The 18,379-nt window shown below is 37.2% G+C and overlaps 1 long non-coding RNA gene across 1 annotated transcript; it reads left to right on the top strand.

Annotated features, from left to right (window-relative positions):
• Positions 1–7,201: 7,201 nt before the first annotated feature.
• LOC112948761 lies at positions 7,202–18,115 on the top strand. The gene is made up of 4 exons (XR_003249695.1): positions 7,202–7,235; positions 7,349–7,471; positions 17,188–17,248; positions 17,950–18,115. It is a non-coding gene; the product is annotated as an uncharacterized LOC112948761 (long non-coding RNA).
• Positions 18,116–18,379: the final 264 nt, after the last annotated feature.

The following is an 18,379-nucleotide window of genomic DNA, read 5'->3' as shown; positions in this document are numbered from 1 at the left end:
TTCTAAATCAGGTTTAACCATAGCTGTTTTTACTTTACTGACTTTGAAGAAAGCCTCTTGAGCGTATGAAGCGCTAACAATGTTGTGATAACTGGCAGAGCTGAGACCGCACTGGACTTGTGACAATAAGGCAAATGACAGACTAAGGCACAGATCCGAGTTATTAGCACTTAGATAAAATGCTGCGATAAAGCCTCCCGCCTTCACATGTGGGTCCTGGATCAGCAGAAATGTTTCACCAGTGAGTAGTGACTAGGAGCACTCATGCACCTAAAATTGCAAGTGTGTATTCAGAGGGTCTTGTCCCACCCAGGACATTTTGGCAGTAAACATTTTTTCACTGAGTTTGTTTCCTGTATCTTTTTTTTCTAGTGGGCCCTGAATCTGGTCAGCCTTCTGTGCTTGAGTCCTGAAATATCACTGCCTCTTTGGAGTTCCTTTCGCATATTACTGATAAAACATGGCTCTTTAGCTTTAGCTGCATTATAACTTTGGATGAACTGCAGTTCATCAAAATTAGGGGTGTTGCAGGACCTGACTCTGAAGTGACTAGGTCTTTTATGGGAACTAGCCTGTTCCGGAGTCCATAAAACTGCTAAGAGTGTCGTCAGTGTCTGTGAGATGAATGTAAAAGAGGCAAAGATTTCAACCATGAAGAGGAGGAAAAACATAAAAGAAAAAAGGTAGATGATTTATTATGATCTCTGACTTTAAACCCATTCCCAGAACCTATTTCTAGATGTTCCACCATTTTTCAATGGTTTTTAATGGCACAACGAGCCATCCTCACCTTACGTGGAGACATCTGTGTGCTCTAAGAGCAGTGGTTGGTGAGGGAATTCCTCCCTCCCTCAAGCCCAAGTGTTCCTGCTCAAGCTGTTTCTCTGAGCCTGTTAGGTACCGCTAGAACCAGGCTCAACATTTCCCCTCCTCTGATGCCTGTTTATTTTGCTCGGCTACCTGAAGACAAAACTGTCCCAGCTTCTGCCAGCTGTTGTTTGGCTTTGGACCTTGCGCTGACTGATACTGCCAGTAGAACAGAACATATTTTTGAAACACCCTCAAGAGTATAACAAGATAGTTGGGTTTTTCTGATGAAATGCTTTACAGAGAATGTAATTATGCATTTTACAGGATCGCAATTTGTATACCACATAAAGCACATGTTTACTTGTGGGAATTGTGTGGTCTTGCTGTAATTATTAGAGCCTATTGATTGTCTTCCATTATGTTAATGCTTTCAAATTAAGCAATATGAAGCAATTTTCTGCCATGCTGTATCTCATAAACCTTAGGGATATTATCTGCAACTTCGACTGCAAGTCTAGGAGCCTTTGTGAATAAAACTTATAATTCACTTCATTGTAAGTTTTTCTCCTGATTGTAATCAATGAACCTTATGTGGCAGAATATAAATGAGGTGACAAAGGAGGAAATAACCCTTCTGAGGTAGGAAAAGGGTAATGGTAAAAGGCACAATGAGCATTCAATTGACTTCTTAAACAAAAATACTTTTGCCCTTTCTTTTGAAGACTGGCTACTTTCAGATAATCATAAGCTGTTTGCAGCTATGACCACTTTAGAAAAGAAGAATAATTTTAATGATGAGTTATTATAGTAATTGCTTCAGCATTTCTTGCACTAGTTAAGATAGCTTATTTCTGGCCATATAGTACTTTTATTGGCTTTTGAAATACTGTATCATCTGTTCAATCTGTGAAGAATTATCAAAGGAGAATAACAGAATGTTAGGGATGGAAGTACCAAAAGATTTCTGGCAATTATTTCCAAGATCAGCTTCAATCAAGTTGTCCTGATTCTACTTCTAATACTAACTTAAAAATACAAGCACACAGGCTATTCATTTTTGGTTCTACAGATTTCTTCCAGGCTATTCCAGCATGTCATCATTCCTATTTATAGGTTTCTAGTTTACTGTCGTAATTTGTATTATTTAATCCACTCTTCATGCTTATAGCTGATTGTTATTTGGCTTTTGCTCCCTTCATTTCATATCTTATGCACCTTTTATTTGTTTTTTTTTTCTTCCATTTTCTTCCTTAGTTTGTGCTCTTCCTTGCTGTCGCTTCTTTGTGGGTTTTGTTTTTTCTTCTCATTACTCCTTTATATTATTATTTTTTTTATTCTCACTTTTGTATTTATCTCCTTTTCTCTTTCATATACCAATACTTAGACATAGAGAAAACTTTGGGGGTCAATTATATTTACATAGTTACCACATTACAAGATGTCTTCATTTTTATGTATCCTAACACACTCGGAAAATTATAGCAATAGGAGTATTCAAGTGTGTATGTATGTGTTATTCTTGTGAACCTCTAAATGAATATGTATACACATGTAGTACTATTTATATATTTGTCAGAGGAACAGGATCATAAATAAATTAGAAGAGGCAGTTTAATATTTGGGAATCATATATCATAGACGGTAGCTTTTTCATATTCTGGCTGCTATGATCGCTATCATACAGCTGGTAACTATCTCAAATACATCTTTTACATTTAAAAAGAAGTAATGAAGAAGTAAGAAGTTTAATGTTGACTCCTCCTGAAATGATTAATTTGGAGAAGATGTTGCTGGAACACTCCTAAACAAGAAAGGCAGTGAGCACAACCTCGTGGCTGAGGTTGTGATCCCACACTGGTGTGCAACCTTGCACAACACTCAGATTCCCTAGAGCTTGATAGTTCACAAACTAAAGCTCCTGAAGAGATGGAGCTGAAATGATGGAGCTGAGCCCTGAGACAAAATAACCTTTCATGCGTGGGACATCTGAGGTGGTAGGGACACCTTTTGTTTATAACTGACCACAAGTGCACACAGTCCACTTCAGTGCAGAGGACTGGGAGGAACAGCTTCTTAGCTGTTCCTGTCACCAGAATTAATGCACAGGTGCTACATGCTGGTAAAAAGTCATGCTGCTGAGCACTGCCTTTCCAGTCCTTGCGGCGTGCACAGGAAGAGGATTTCTTAGTTACCAGAACCCTTTCTGTTCTTCAGCGACAGCCGTGGGCCAGGTACCTCCTCACCTACCTGCTGTGAATGCAGCTGGTCGATACTCTGCCTGAGCCCAGGATGGGATGTATGAATTGAAGGACTCTTCAGACATGACCTCTGTTTGTAAGAAGCTGTTGTTAACTAGAAAGGCTCCTTACAGATTTCTAGAGTCTTTGAACATAAAAGTTCCTTTCAAGTTAATAATTAAGTCATTTAAAAATGAAGAGGTGAAATGCATTTGATCTAGCTTTTCATACCTTGTGAGGAGGATAAACAGAGTGCCTTGAACAAAGTCATTTAGCTAAAGGGATGAAGGTCTGAAGTAAAACACTGCCATCTGGTTTAGAGGAGGAATTGATGCAAAACATTCACTCAGCGAGCATTCTCTGAACTACTGACACCAATGAATGGAGAGAACAAGTAATTTTAATTTTTAAAACATAAAATCATATTTTTCAAAATTATTAAACCATTTTTTTTCTATTTAAAGACACTGTCAGTTTTCTTTTTTTTTTTTCCTTTATTCCCTTTTTCCAAGGGTTGCTAATATTTCTGCGGAAAATACAAGGACAAATATGAGGAAAAAAAAATCAAAAGAGCAGAATTTCTAAGTTTAACATAAAAAATGAGTTCCAAAAAAATTTGCAGAGATGTTTATATAACTTTGTAAGGCAGTTCTAATTTGCATGAGTAGTCATAGAATTTTAAAATATTTATTTCCTTTTTTTGTGCTAATGCAAATAGAGCATTCAAGAAATTACTTTTTCATTATTTATTTTACTAATTACCTCAGAAGCATACATTATAATTTCCAATTACAGGCAAAACTCACCAAGGACTTTCTAAAAACTGAGATGTTGGTATGACCATCTTTGGTGTATTTTTATTTACTAAACCCAAAGTTTCAAACTTTATAATGTATAACTATTTATAATAGCTCTATTTAAAACAAACTGTTTATTGTTTGTGTGATATGGAAAACAAACTGGTAAGAATACAAATAGAAGTATTTGCATATGATAACAATGCAAGTCCCTATTATGAACTGCTCGCTTTTTCTCGAAACACAACACTAATCTAGTATCAGGACATGATTGCAAAGTGAGACTTAGTAGCTGTATTTGACAATTAGGCCATTTTTAAAACCCTTTTCAATATCATAAAATATAGAGAGTAGCACATTTCAAAGGTGTTCACCTTAATTAAGGTATTAACACTTAATAGCTTAGTGTTAATACTTATTCTGCCTGCAAACTTATATTCATTGCCACTGACATTAACTGTGAAGAGAGATTTTCCTGATAGATGTAGGAAGTGGCATTACTCTAGTTGCAGTCTGATTCACAGATTCACAGAATATTTAAGGTTTAAGGTTGGAAGGGACCTCTACAGATCATCTAGTCCAACCTTCCTGCTCAAGCAGGCACACCTACAGCGTGTGGCACAGGGTGGCATCCAGGCGGGTTTGGAAGACCTCCAGAGTAGGAGACTCCACAACCTCCCTGGGCAGCCTGTTCCACTGCTCTGTCACCCTAACAGTAAAGAAGTTGCTCCTCACCTGGAGACGGAACTTCTTGTGTTTCAGCTTGTGGCCATTACCCCTCGTCCTGTCGCTGGCCACCAGTGAGAACAGCCTGTCCCCTTCCTCCCTGCATTCTCCCTTCCTGAACTTATACATATTAATCAGATCCCCTCTGAGCCGTCTCTTCTCCAGAGAAAACAGGCCCAGCTCACTCAGCCTCTCTTCATACGAGAGATGTTCCATTCCCTTAATCATCCTGGTTGCCCTTCTCTGGACCCTCTCCAGAAGCTCCACGTCCCTCCTATACTGGGGAGCCCAGAACTGAGCACAGTACTCCAGGTGCGGCCTCACCAGAGCTGAGTAGAGGAATCTGATCTTATCTCAAAATAAACTTTGGGATCTTGTCTTCAAAAATGTATTGTTGGAATGTTGGAAATAAATAAAATTTTACTCGGGCATCCTGGAACTTATATTAAGAAATGTTCATATAAATAAGTTTATAAAAGATTTGCAGCGGTATTTTTCATGAAATCTGCTCAGAAGAGCAACATAAGGTCATTTTTTGGAGTGAGTGTAATACAATATAAACTTGGATAAGACCAATTGTTTTAGGAAATGCAAACATAGATTATGTAATGGAAATGAATGAAAACTTAATTAATGGCAGACAATATTGTGTTACATATATAAACATGTATCTCGAGTTTATTAGAATTGTCTTTTCTTCAATTCTTTCTCTTCTAATGTATCTCCTTGCTCAGTTTAAATACTTTTGGTGTGTTTTTTTTATGAATTTCTACCCTTACTATCATAAGGGTACCCTATACTACCCATACTACCCTAACATAAACAGTCACAAAACTACCTATGAATATTTAAGACAGTGATAGAACTGTTATATAAGCCAACTACTTTAGAAAACATAAAAACATTTGAACTGATTTTTTGGGTTTTGTTGTCATTTGCAACTACAGTTCTTTTCATAAAGATTAAAGTTTAAATATATTGCAAACCAAAGCATTTTGTAGGAAACATATATTCTTTTCATCTTATTGTAAAACTCATAGAGGAAAAAGTCGGAATTCAGTTTCTCTGTATACTTCAGAAAAAGAAAAAATGGATATAGCTGCATATCTGACATTGTCAGGAAAGTAAAGCCTCAGCATTTTTTTCTCCTAACAATTACAAAATGCAGTTAAAACTTTATAGGTTTGGATTGTTTCCAAAGTGGAATTCTGGGTGGGGAAAATAAGAACATAGGCCATTCAGTTCTTTTAAATTACACCAGTATAATACATTTACCTGAACAAATATGTAATCTTTCTTGAGGGTTTTTATGTGCATGAATAATCTGAACCATACAACAATCGTAATCATAGGTAGCTTTCCAGTTTACTAAACTCACTTCTTTGGCACAGTGTATACATTAAGGTTTTCCTGCTTCCTGTATTACTTGCATATTTGCCTGAAACCACAACTTTCCTACATCCAGAGATAAATTGTCTTTTTAGTATATATAATGAACCTTCCCTTGTTACTTCTGCAATTCTGCCCCAGTTTTTCAGTCTTTACTTTATTTGATGTTATCATGCTTCATGTTTCCCTTCTCTTGGAAATGTATCTGGAGATAGGTATGTTATTTTTAACAGTATTTGTGCTAAATAACTGCAGAAAAGTGACAGCACATGGCTATTTATTATTACAATTCTGCTGTTATAGCAGTCTAGTAAAGATTAGGTTTTCAGTTTGCAACATACTGAGGGTTTGAAAGTGTCAAAACCCAGGTGAGGAGGTTGCAAACTGAGAGAGTCATGAATAGAGTGATTATTTGAACATAACCTGTTCATGTAGGCTTTCGTTTTGACTTTATAAATAGTTTTGGATTATAAACTGAAGTAAAATGTTCAGAATAAACTAGGAAAAACATGACAAAGAGAAAAGTTAGCAACTGAATGTGGGAAGAAGCAAAGAAGGAAAGAACATGGTCTCTTAATGGAATACTTTTCCCAGTAACATGGGGTAACCGCAGAAGCAACCTGTGCAACTCCTGCTGCTGTCCATAGTACACAGTTGACCTCTCTAGGACTACTTTCCTGATAGAGTAGGAAAAATAGTATTTTGGTACAGAAATCCAGGCCATGAAATTAGAATGCTTATTGTTACAGCAAGTGTGTGTTTTGTATTATAAGCCTCTGCAAAGCCAGTCTAGCAGGAACTCCTTGCTTTAATGTAATTTGTGGGAGCTATTATTTGTGCACAAATCTTAAAGAAGTCATACTTGAAGATGTCAGAGGTTAATGTGGCATTGCAGCACTGAAGAGATATGTCAGGTGTGATTTATTATTGGGCTATTTGGGAAGTTTGGGGGAGGCCAAAGCGAGTAAATGAGAGAAGCGAGAGGGTAGGAGCGATCAGGTGGGGGCCCTTAAGCCTGAGTGGGTCCACTTGCGGATGCCTGGGGATGAGCTTATGCCGAGGTAGGCACACAGTTTCTGGGGTTTGCAGCCTTTATTGGCTGTAGGAGTACATTTCTCTGGGTTACTTTGAGTATTTTCTTCTTTTAAGTGAAATCAGCCACACCTGGGAGTGGCTGCAGCCCTCTCTACAAAACAGGCGCTGCCAGGGAGAGTGGTGGCCATTTTGTGGAGGTGCCTGGGAAATGGAGGAGCAGCAGATGGAAAATGATGCAGATGTAAGGGTTGTAAGAAAAGTGTAGAAAGTGCTGTAGTCTGCTCATAAAGATGCTGCAAGGGTGTTTTGGGACAGAGTAAAAATATCAGCAATTTAAATGTTTTTCCTGTGAAGGTCTGCAAGAAAGAGTAGGCCTGTTTGCTTTGTGCCTGAGCAGAAGCCCCTGTGCCATCGGTAAGAGCCATTGCGGTGCTGGGAGCAGAGGAGGAAAGGGGGCCTGGCTGCTTCTGGAAATAGGTAGGTCTGGGCCTGGGTGGTAAAATGTATGGCTTGAAAACAGCCTGGGACTCTTTATGAGAGAGGGATTGGTAGTGTGGTGAGTGAACATGGGTAAAAGAGGCAATCTTGGGTTTAGTTCTGTAAAACGAAGGTTACAAATCTCAGCAAAGCAAGAGTGAGGTAAAGATTGTCATCTTCCTCAGTGTCCCCCAGTGTTGCCAGAGGGCGGAATGCTGCCTATCAAAAATGCAGGAGGAGGAGGAGGGCTTGGTCCCTGTGCTGCTAAATGAGCCACACCAGGTAGAAGTAGCTCAGCACAGCAGTAGCTTCTGGGCTGTACTCCCTGTTGGAGCAGGTTGTGGAGAGTTTTCTTTGACTGCATTCCCTTAGGACTGTTTCTTTATGCTTGCAAGTCTCCCAACGCCTCCCCTTTGTCATCTTCTAGTCCATATTTCAACTTGTTTCATTTCTGTAATTGTTATGTATCTTTCAGGAAGAGTTACTAAGGTAAAATGAGCTACACACCTGTCTGGTTCAGCCTTTCTCTAATGACTAGCAGGCCAGTTATGCTTATTAAAACCAATTACCAAGTTAAGTTGTTCTTTTTCTTTTTTTTTCTCTTGTGATTTGTGCATCATTCAAGTCATTGTATTTAAACTACTAAAAACATTTGCAAGTAGATTCAGATGATGATAACTTTTTAGGTTTTTTTTTTTTTAATGGATGCAATTCCAAACTACTTGTGTGTAGATAGAAGGTGCAGAATAAATTGGTGCTTCAGTCTGGTGAAGGCCACTTGGCCAAGCAGTCTCTGTCTGATGCAAGGGAAGTTGACAGACAAAACACCTGAAAAAGTGTGAATTAAAACACTAACTGTAAATAGGATTTTTAAAAGGCAACTTCAGTGATGAAATTAGAGTAAATATTAACTCACTACTATGCCTATGATTTTAGAAGCTATTAAAAACAACAGGCAACCGTAGAAAGCTGGGGCACTCCAATTATGCCTTCCATATAAGAAAGCTTGTCTCAAATTCAACTTTTTTTCATCTACTTCGTAAAGGCTTAGGAACACTTTCGGAAATGGCAGATGCATGAGAAGTAAAAGAGAAATTTCTTTGTAATTCTTTTTTGATGCTTTTAAAATATGAACCTGCTTCTTCTCACTCCCTTTTCCTGCTAATTATCTTTAGCTATAATGCTACTTGTTGTAACCCTATTTTAAATGACACACTATGGAGTTCTGACCTACAAAGTAGATTAAAAAAAAAAAAACTTAATCATCAGTACTTTAAAGTTTTTTTTAATGTCTTTCACTTTTTTTAACATGTCTGTGCCATTTTCATGGTTGCTTACTCTGGGAGTAAACTCATTCTTTTGATTTTTTTTTTTCTATCCTTCAAGTTTTGGGAGTCTTTTTTGCTGTACTTCTTGGGAGGGGGGTGAGGAGAGGGGAAAATACTGGTGGAAATATGAAAACCTGAGAAAATTCAACGGTATATTTGGCCCTAATTATAGCTCACCTATTAATAGCATGTGAATAGAGAGCAGATATGATTTAGTTTTTCCTCCCCTCCCCCCCCCCCCCTTCTTTTTCCCTTTTTCTTAAAGAAAAGGGGATGATAAGTGGGAGGGAAAGGCACCTACTACTACTGTTGCACTGTTAACTAGTACAGGTGAGATCTGGGTGCTGTTGTACCAGCCTTGGGTGGGGGGAAGAGCAGGGGTATGTTGACAATACTTAGTGATGTGGCACCAGCCCAGCCATAGACACGAGTCGTGGCTGTCGTCAGCTGTATGCCCTTATGCTGTCGTGCAGTCCAGTACAGATGTTACATAATGATGATATATCTGTGTTAGTGATTGGACAAGGCCTGTAGTAATAATAAGCTTTGCCTCTGAAGTGCAGCATGTGCAGATGGCTGTTGATATTTCTATATTCACGTTACTTTGGAGCTGGTATCCTTCAGGACAGGCTCCATGTTATGGCAAGAACATGCTTGCAGCCCCACACTCTTTTTTAGTGATCTTAGGCGCCCCCCAATACACTTTTTTTCTGATGTATTTTCTTTTTTAGTTGCTCTTATTTGCTAGTGTGCATATTCTCAAAAACATTAAAATACCACCCAGTCAGTTCAGTTTGCTACTGTCCTGTGCGTGAACTGCTACATACAAATAAAGCAGCTGTGAGTGAGATAATGTAGTATTTCTGTTTTCTTAGTCTAAACAGAAAGCAATTGCTTTCTATCACAGGCCATCTAGTGTAATCATTAACTTCACCTTGAAACAGAAAAAAGTAAATTACGAAGTCACTCTGCTAGAAGAACTGGATTAATTTATCAAAAATTTTAAATATATTCTGAAGTAGACTTTCCACTGACTTTATAACTAAATGACATTATGTGAAATGTGATTCAAACACAAGTGGAGCCTATATTGAGTCAAAAACAGAATCAAGAAGTCATCAGTATCCTATCATGCAGGGACTTTCGCTGCTGACATAGATGTAAGCAATTGCCTATGCATAACAAAAGGAGTTCCGTCTGTGTGATTTACTATATGACCTTTGGTTTCTATAGAACTCTTTTACTGTTTCTGATATGCTTTTATTACTGCTTTTTAATTTTACCTTAATTTTCCATAAAGCAAATTTTTTTTCTGCCTTCATTTTAAAGTGCACAATTGATCTCCCAGGAGTGTTAAATATCTCTTTATTTTCTTTTTTTCTTTTTAGTAAGTCACTTAAATTTAGCAACTTTAAACTGATTTGAATGTACTTGTGCTTATTCTATTGCAATTTTTCTTTAGACACTTTTATACATGCAGGTCTGAGATCCAGTAAGTGTTGAATATAATTTGGTATTTCTTTGACCAGTGGTCTAACAAGCTGCCTGCTGTAAGCTCCCACTAGCAGCAGACGCAGGGCATGGAATTGATTACTGTGGTTAAATTTTTCCTTTTTTTTCTCTCCTGTCTTTTCATATTTTTTGGTCTTTCTAGCCTGTTAGAGTAGCATGCTGTGTGTACCTCAGTACCTGAAACCCTGTCAGAGACCTATATGGTTTCCATTTAGTGGCAAATACTTATTGCTATCCTGACTTCTGTGGTGCCAGCTCTCCACCAGACACGTGAAGCTGAAATAGGGACCTTTGTATTTTCCTTTGGGGCTAATGTAGAAGGAGCTTAACATGTAGGGCACTTGGATGTGTTCTCTTGGCATGATCATGGCTTTCAGCTGCTCCAGGTGAGGAATGTTGCCTTATTTACCAGATTATTGATAATTACCTGATTGGCTTAAACTTTTTTAGAAATGTATGTGTGTCTGAGCAATGTCATCTGCTTGACTTTACTGCTAGCAAATACTGCTAGCTCTTTGTCGCGTATCTGCCAATCTCGCATGCAACTGTATGTTGAGGAGTACATGTTCAAATTTGTGATACAAAGGCCCCAAAAGAATCAGTATAGCTTGTTACTAATTGTAGATATGGTGATAATTAACTGCTTTGGAATAGCTAATTTCCAACCTCTTTCTTCAAAGCATCCTGTAATACAGACATTCAGTTTTCACACATTTTCCTGTTGTGATGATTCCATTGCGATGACATGTAAAAAGCAATTATTTGGGAGGTTATGAATTGTAAAATAGGGAATCTGTAGAGGTCAGATTAATTGAGGATAGCCTACTTGGAGTCTTCGGAGATTACAGTCAGCTGAATGTGAATTTTTGCCAGTTTCTTTGTGGAATGAATTTGGTTTTGGTTGTTAGTGAGTTGACAAGAAGCCCTGTAGAAGGTTCACAATGTGAATTGTGCTTTGGAAGAGCAAAGGTGGGGTGGGAGGGAACCTTTGAGTTCAAATCTATGGTACTCCTTTTTTTTTTTTGCTAGCATTTAATTCTTTTTTGATTAATTTGCAGAGTGAAATATGTTGATTACTTTTCTGTCAATAAAGAAGATCTATAAACTAAGGGGACCAATTCAAACCATTTAGAGCTCTTTTATTTTAATAGATTTCTGTTATGGATATTCTTGGTGTACCAATCAACTCTTTAGATGGGTTTACTGTTTTGTTTTTGCAATTGATTTCCCTTGGTTGCATCCTCATATATGTGAGGTGTCTTGGAGGGGGGCATGGAAATGATTTCCAACAGTCACTAAGAGCAACAGAACTCCCTGTTACTGACCTCTTAAGGAAACTAAAGCGAGGAGTTGAGATGCACTTGCAGCAGGAGGTTTGGGAAAGGGAGAAAGAAAGCAGATTGTAAAATTAATGGGACTAGCACCTCTCAAAATACCAACAGAGATGAAAAGAGCAGTAAGAGCATTAAAAACAGGCCATGAGGGAGAGGATGGACTCAGAGGAAGTTGGAACATCTTATGTGAGGCTCTAGCACTGATTGAACTGAACCTTATCTGTTAGAAAGGATCTAGTGTTTCTGTAAACACTTAAGAGATGGACAATCTTTTCTGTAGCTTGGTTAATCATTTCCATGGTTATTAATCCTATTCTGCTGGAGAGATTTTGAAGTTTAATTTAGCTCTAGCATGTAGGCATTAGTCCTGTAAGCATACAAATAGATCAAAGAGCCATCTCTTTCCATGTTGCTATTGTTCATCTTCCAACTATCTCATTCTCATTGATGGGCAAAACGGATTGTGCTTCTGCTCACTGATGTGCTTGTTTCTAATCCTTACAGGCAACTTGAAGTTTTTTATTTTGGTGTGTTCGCGTTTATAAACAAGTGTGGTGCAAAAACTCTAGGTGTACCTGCTTGAGCAGGAATGTTGGACTAGATGATCTTTAGAGGCCCCCTCCAACCTTGAATATTCTGTGATTCTGTGAAAAAACTCTTGTGGTACAAATGCTGCTCTAATCCTGTCTTAGCTTAGTTGTGTATGATCATAGATTATGATGTTGCCCTTAGACATTAGTTAGTCCCAGGCAGATGCTTTAGAGCTTTAGATACTTTAGAGCCAACAAGTCTGTTGGCTTTGTATATTGTAGTTCCTCTTGAAATAAAGTCTTAGCTTAATCTAGACACAGTGAAAGACTTATTTTTGCAAAGCTGCTTTGCTTTGAGACTTCACGAGACCACATGAACTTGCCCAGAATTTTACTGAGACAGGAAATCATAGAAATCTTTAGCAGTGATGATTTTGTTCCCTTCCTAAGAGATAAAGATATTTGTGAGTTTGAAAGCCATAGGGTTGCCTTGCTTTTGCACCTGCTGCAGGGCTGAAGCTTATGCAATGCTAGGCAAGAGTAGCCTAGCATTGGGTTAGCAGCAGAGGTGGTCGAAGCCGATGACTGGATGCTAGGGCGTGTTGTGTGCTGAGCATCTTGGCTAGAATAGTCCTCTTCAACAAGCACCTAATTAATTGACTCGTTCAAAGCAACAAACTAGCGTTAGCTGTGTGCTGTGAAGTGTTTAGTTTCCAAGCAGGACATAAGATTTCTGATGTCCTGCTAGTCAAATGAAACTGTCTAGTATAAACTAGCTGATATGGTTTTCTTAGCTTAAGAACCATTCTGAATTATTTTTGGTAAATCCTAACTTGTCATTGCAGAGTAGCTTGTTTCCAGCATTCTATATAGTGGTAGAATTTGGTAACTTAGAGTGCTATTTTTTTCCCCTTTGGAAAGAGGAAAGTACCTTCAACTTCTGCTTTTGATGGCCAAGTGTCACAGTTTGGATGAGCCAGTGTTTCAGCTCAGCATTTAGAGCCAGGCTTTGGGAATCTTTCCCTGGGATGGGTGCATTTAGGGATTTGGCACTGGGCAAGGGTCCGTATTTCTGGCAACTACTTCTTCAAGAAAAAGTATGGGTGGGTTTTTTCTCCCTCCCCTGGTCAGGCATTAGAGCTCACTCATTAGAGTTATTTTGGTATCATTTGTATGTGAATTATTACAGATCTGAGGCAACTTCATAGCAAACCCTTGATATTCAAAAATATCTTAATAAATTGAGGTTGGTGATGGTATGGAACTTTCCAGTGCAGTGGTTACCAGTTAAAACCAAAATAATTTAGGACTTAGTTCTACAGATTCACAGCTGAGTTTTGGTCATAGCCCTTCAAGGAGTGCTGCTGATTCATCTCACTTTTCTGCTATGCTGCTCAAATGATTTAAGGCTTCAGATTTGATTACTAATTTGCAAATGTGGGATGATGGCTTCTTATCTCAGTGGGAAGATGGTAGTGATTTGCTAATACTTGCAAAGTGCTGTTTCAGGCATAATGCAAACAAACTTGCAGTGTTTAGTAGTGTTGTTTTAGTCCCGTTCCTACCTTGATTCTCTATTTTAAATGTACGTAATGAGGGCACCATGATGTATACAAGCTCTGGTTTAATATGGTGGTGTTTGTGGAGAGAAAAGGCATGTATGATGGTCTTCAAAAATAGCCCTCATCAGTTGTGTTTTTGAAAAGCAAAAAAGGCAGCAGGAGTAGAAGTCTATTGCATTAGGGTTATTGCTCCTTGTCCTCTAGCAACTGTACACAGAACTTAGTTCTTATGGTTTCCTTGCATCTTGCTTTTCCTTATTTGGAGTTTACGTTTGATATTCTCTTGTTGCAGCACTTTTTTTATATAAACAAACTAAAATATGCCTGAGACTTTTTTTACCAAAGCATGTTGAAAAAAGTTAGCAAGTTATGCACAGTCGTCTTAAAGACTAGAGGGAGGGTCTTTATCTAAGACAAAATAACTGTTTGCTAAGGGAAAATGTCAGCCCTTTGAAATCAAAATTAACTTGGTAAAAATATGTTTTTAAAATTGGCATCCAAGTCTTGTAAATAAGCCAAAAATATACATATGCACACACCAGTTCAGTCTGTCAGCTTCATTACCTTCTGTCCATGCATCCAGAATATTGATTCCTATAAAAGGTGGGATTGTAGTTTCCTGTTTCTCACATTCATTAGTTTTATTTGATTCACATCTTAATGGCTGCTAACAGTTGTTATAGGTACCTAATTTAGCTGCCATGCCCCTTCTTTTTCTCTGCTCTGACATTACCAATGCCTCTGATTAAATGTGACATCTTGGCTTTCTTGAAGCACACAAATAATACTGCAGTACTGAAACCATCTACCCTAATGGTACTCCATTTTCAATACATTGTTATGGACGTATTTTAAAATACAGTATATTGTTAACTCTTAGATGTAATGTAGCAAATGAAGCAGATAATCTAAGAATTATAGTGAATCTTAACATCCCAGTGAGATGAGCCCTCAAAATAGACTTGGCACAAATTGGTTCTGATTGTGCTTAAACTATTTTAAGGTTGGTATGATGAGTCTGTTTTGAGGTTTAGGTAAAGGGAATGTTTTGTGGCTTCAGAAAAATAAAGGACAAATGCACTATAGTTTAAATTTCAAACTGTTTTCAAGCCTTTCTCCCTTATTCTCTGCGTTGTTAACATCTCATCAGTTTTCCTCTCCTATTTTTTCCTCATTAATAATATAACATAATTATATCTGTGTGTTAAATTTAAGGTCCTTGACTTGGGAGTGTGTTAAATGCCAAGTCTGACCCATAGGTATTTCACCCTCTGTTAAGTTGAATCCATGGCTGTGCATACTTCTTCCCAGGCGTCATTTTTAGTGGTTGTCAATTTTATTTATCCAACAGAGGAAAAAAGTAGCAGAAATCTTTGAGCTGCCCTAGTCAGTATGGATCCTGTGACTCTTCTTCTCTTCCTTTTTGTCAGAGATGTCAATGACCGACTCCTAATTATGAGGTGTTTGCAACCCACTCTTTGTGACCTAATACCATATGGAAGGTGATTGAGGGCTGTGCCTGCACCGGCTCAGTTATTATTCTGGGAGAGGGCAGGAACACAATTCCAAGATGGTAAAAAACAAAACAAAACCTGGTTTTGATACTATAAGCTACGTAATGATGCATATATGTATGTATATACACACGCACATGTATATGCCTGTTGTCAGGGATTGCTAATTCTCTAATAGTGAGTAGAAGAGAGATGTGTTGGATCTCTGTCACTGCAGACTTGTGGGGTTTGTCACTATTTTAAAAAAAAAAGTACTTAGCAGAGCTCTAGAAGTTATGGTCAGTAGCTGCTGACCAGCTGTAGTTGTTCTTCCAAATCTGAAAGAAAAGGAGTTGGTGACAATTCAAATACTGAAAAGTGGCTTTCAATCAAAAATCTTCTACAGTTTGTTTTTATATTATTGTATATTCTTGTCTTTTTTAAAAAGGCATTTTGAGTGACTTACCATGTAATGTTGATGATAATCTGCTTGATTGTTGCTGGAGACCCTTACAGCTCAGAGTAGGCCTGTTTGCTGTTTTAAGGAAACTTTCTTGCTTGTAATGGCCTAATCTTAAGACAGTATTTAAGGACTGTTTCTGTATTCTTGACTATTCAATAATAAAGTTTCTATCATGCTGTTTTATGTTAGAACTCATAACTTACCAAAATACCAAAGAAAAGCTGTGTTTTTCTATTTTAAATATGTTGCTTCTTTGTATGGAGTTTGCTATTTCCTTAATTCATTTTTCTTTTTTCTTCCAACATTGGAAGTTCAAGAGGAGTCATTAACATGGTCAAAATTTATCATTTGAAACAGGCTATTAAAGTGTTTCGGAGTATAAAATGTTATCTATATTTTCAAAGTAGGTAGTATAAAACTACAGAAAAGCTTTCCTGGGAAATCTACAAGATTATTCAATGCAGACTGTTTTAATATATTTAAATATATACGACTTATACAAAGTCCTCCTATTATTTGTGAAAATTTGCAAAGCTGTTGAATAATTGAAGTATGGATTTAACCCAGTCAATTTCAATTCAAGTGAATAAATCCTTTTAAAGACAAAAATAAAATGTAAGTAAAATTTGGCAGAATTTAACTTTTAGTCTCTGTGGAAAGATGAGTGATATTGGGCCATAATAGTAATAAAAAAATCTTAGAAGTATAATTGAAATTTCAAGTAGTATTACTCATAATAGAGCTCATACATATGTTATCATTATGTAAATCTTGATGTCTATTTTCATGTGACTTTTTCTTTTTGGTGACATTTCACTTTGATCTGGAGGCTAAAGGAAGTGAAGTAGAGCTCTTTCCCACTTACATTGATGATGAAAGAGAAAAGGGGTGTCTGATGCATGAGCACTGTTTTGCTTCTTACATAATCTCAACTGCTGTATTATATGAACTATTTAACTAGCTGGTGATACTTGGCTTTGTAGTAGTTTTGGTTTTTTTGACTGGATTGATGTTTTTCAAGTATGAAATTTGACGAATCTCCTGAAAGCAGAAACTGGCTTCAGTGTGCAAGTCAGCAGTCATGGCTAATACATCTGTGCTTATTCTGGACCTTATCTTTGCATTTTACTTATTAATATTCTTGATAATATGAGAGAATATATCCTTATTGTGGTAATTTATGTCTACTAGTGGAGCACTAAAGTAAGTTAGGGCTTGTTTTTCACTTGACTAGATTTTATTTGTACATTTTCCGGAACTTTCTGTAGTCCCAAGGTGGCATTTCTTATTTCAGTCTCTGACAGTGTCTCTATTAAGACATAATTTCCGCTTCCCCTGCATTTGTGATTCTTAATTCATAAAAGAGAAGAAAAATAGATGATGTTGTGAGTATATTTCTTGTTAATAATATGAAAAGATTCTTATTAGCTTTTACAATTCAAGGCTTGGTCTGTAATAAATTAACATATTCCTGTTGTTTTGACTTTTTAACAGGCAATAACTTCCAACTCCAGGCTTTCACTGAGCACCTAGATTCTGCAGCAAGAAAATAACAGTAAGTTTTTATGTACATTTTTCTAACTTACGCTTTTGAAGATGTTTGGTGTTTGTGACATTTACTCTGTGTTTTAGAAAGCTAATACGACTTCCAGCTATGGCTTATGCTCTAGAGTTTTGTTTTCAGTGCATCAGGTGGTTCCAGCTTAGAACATTTAGTGACCTTTCACGGAAGGAAGGAAGAAATTTGAGTAAAGGCCAATATTTTCATTCAGTTGTAATTTGCAATTCTTTCATTGAATACTATAATTTAATTTATGACATTCTTAAGTTATTAAAAATAATTAGAATTTACTAACAGTGCTAATAGAGCTTAACAAAGAAATTTCCCTGTATGATAATGTGGAATGAAGCTAATTGCAAATGTCACTATTCTGAAAGATTTAGAACAAGATACGATAATTGAAATGATAAGCTTTTATAATTCCTGGTTGTAATTTTGGACATTGTGTCATCAACAATCACTTTTAAAGGCTGCTGTCTGACAGACACTTTTTTCTTAATAGCCACTAACAATCTTTGTGCAAAACAACATAAGGTGAAATTACTATGCAAGTGAAGATCCTCTGTTTTGTAAATGTACTTTGAACACATATTGAACGTTTGAATGTAAAAGTGAGCACGCTAATTGCTGTGTTTACCACCAAGGGATTAATTTAGGAAGCTTCTGTATTCTTGTAGTTTCTATTTTGGCTTCAGGTTTTTTTCAGATGCTGGATAGTGGTTGCAGGAGCGATGCAGGCACACTCTGGCAGGGACTGACACTGCCAGAGGGTGTTCCACGCTTCAGGACATCCCAACTTGGGGCAGTCTGGGCAACACCCTACAAAAGTAACTCCTGGAGTATTTGGAGTGGTCTGTAATAAAGCGTTTTTTGATGGTACGGATTGTTAAGGCTCTTGATAATTTCCTTTCAAACTTGATTATAATAGATCTCCCTGATCTCCCGTCTCTTCTCTGCCTTAAACTCCCATCTGTATGTGAATTATCAAAAAAAAAAAAGAAAAAAACTCTTTGAATTAGGGGGATTAAATATTAGAATACCTAATCTATTCATTAGGATATTATTAGAAAATTTAATCTCTTGGAGTATTCTTCAACTTACCTCCAACAGAATGGTTAGGCCTAA

Source organism: Nothoprocta perdicaria, unplaced genomic scaffold, assembly GCF_003342845.1.
Source record: "Nothoprocta perdicaria isolate Ctin4 unplaced genomic scaffold, notPer1 scaffold_276, whole genome shotgun sequence".
Taxonomy (NCBI): Eukaryota; Metazoa; Chordata; class Aves; order Tinamiformes; family Tinamidae; genus Nothoprocta; species Nothoprocta perdicaria.
This window is presented reverse-complemented; position numbering and strand designations above follow the sequence as displayed.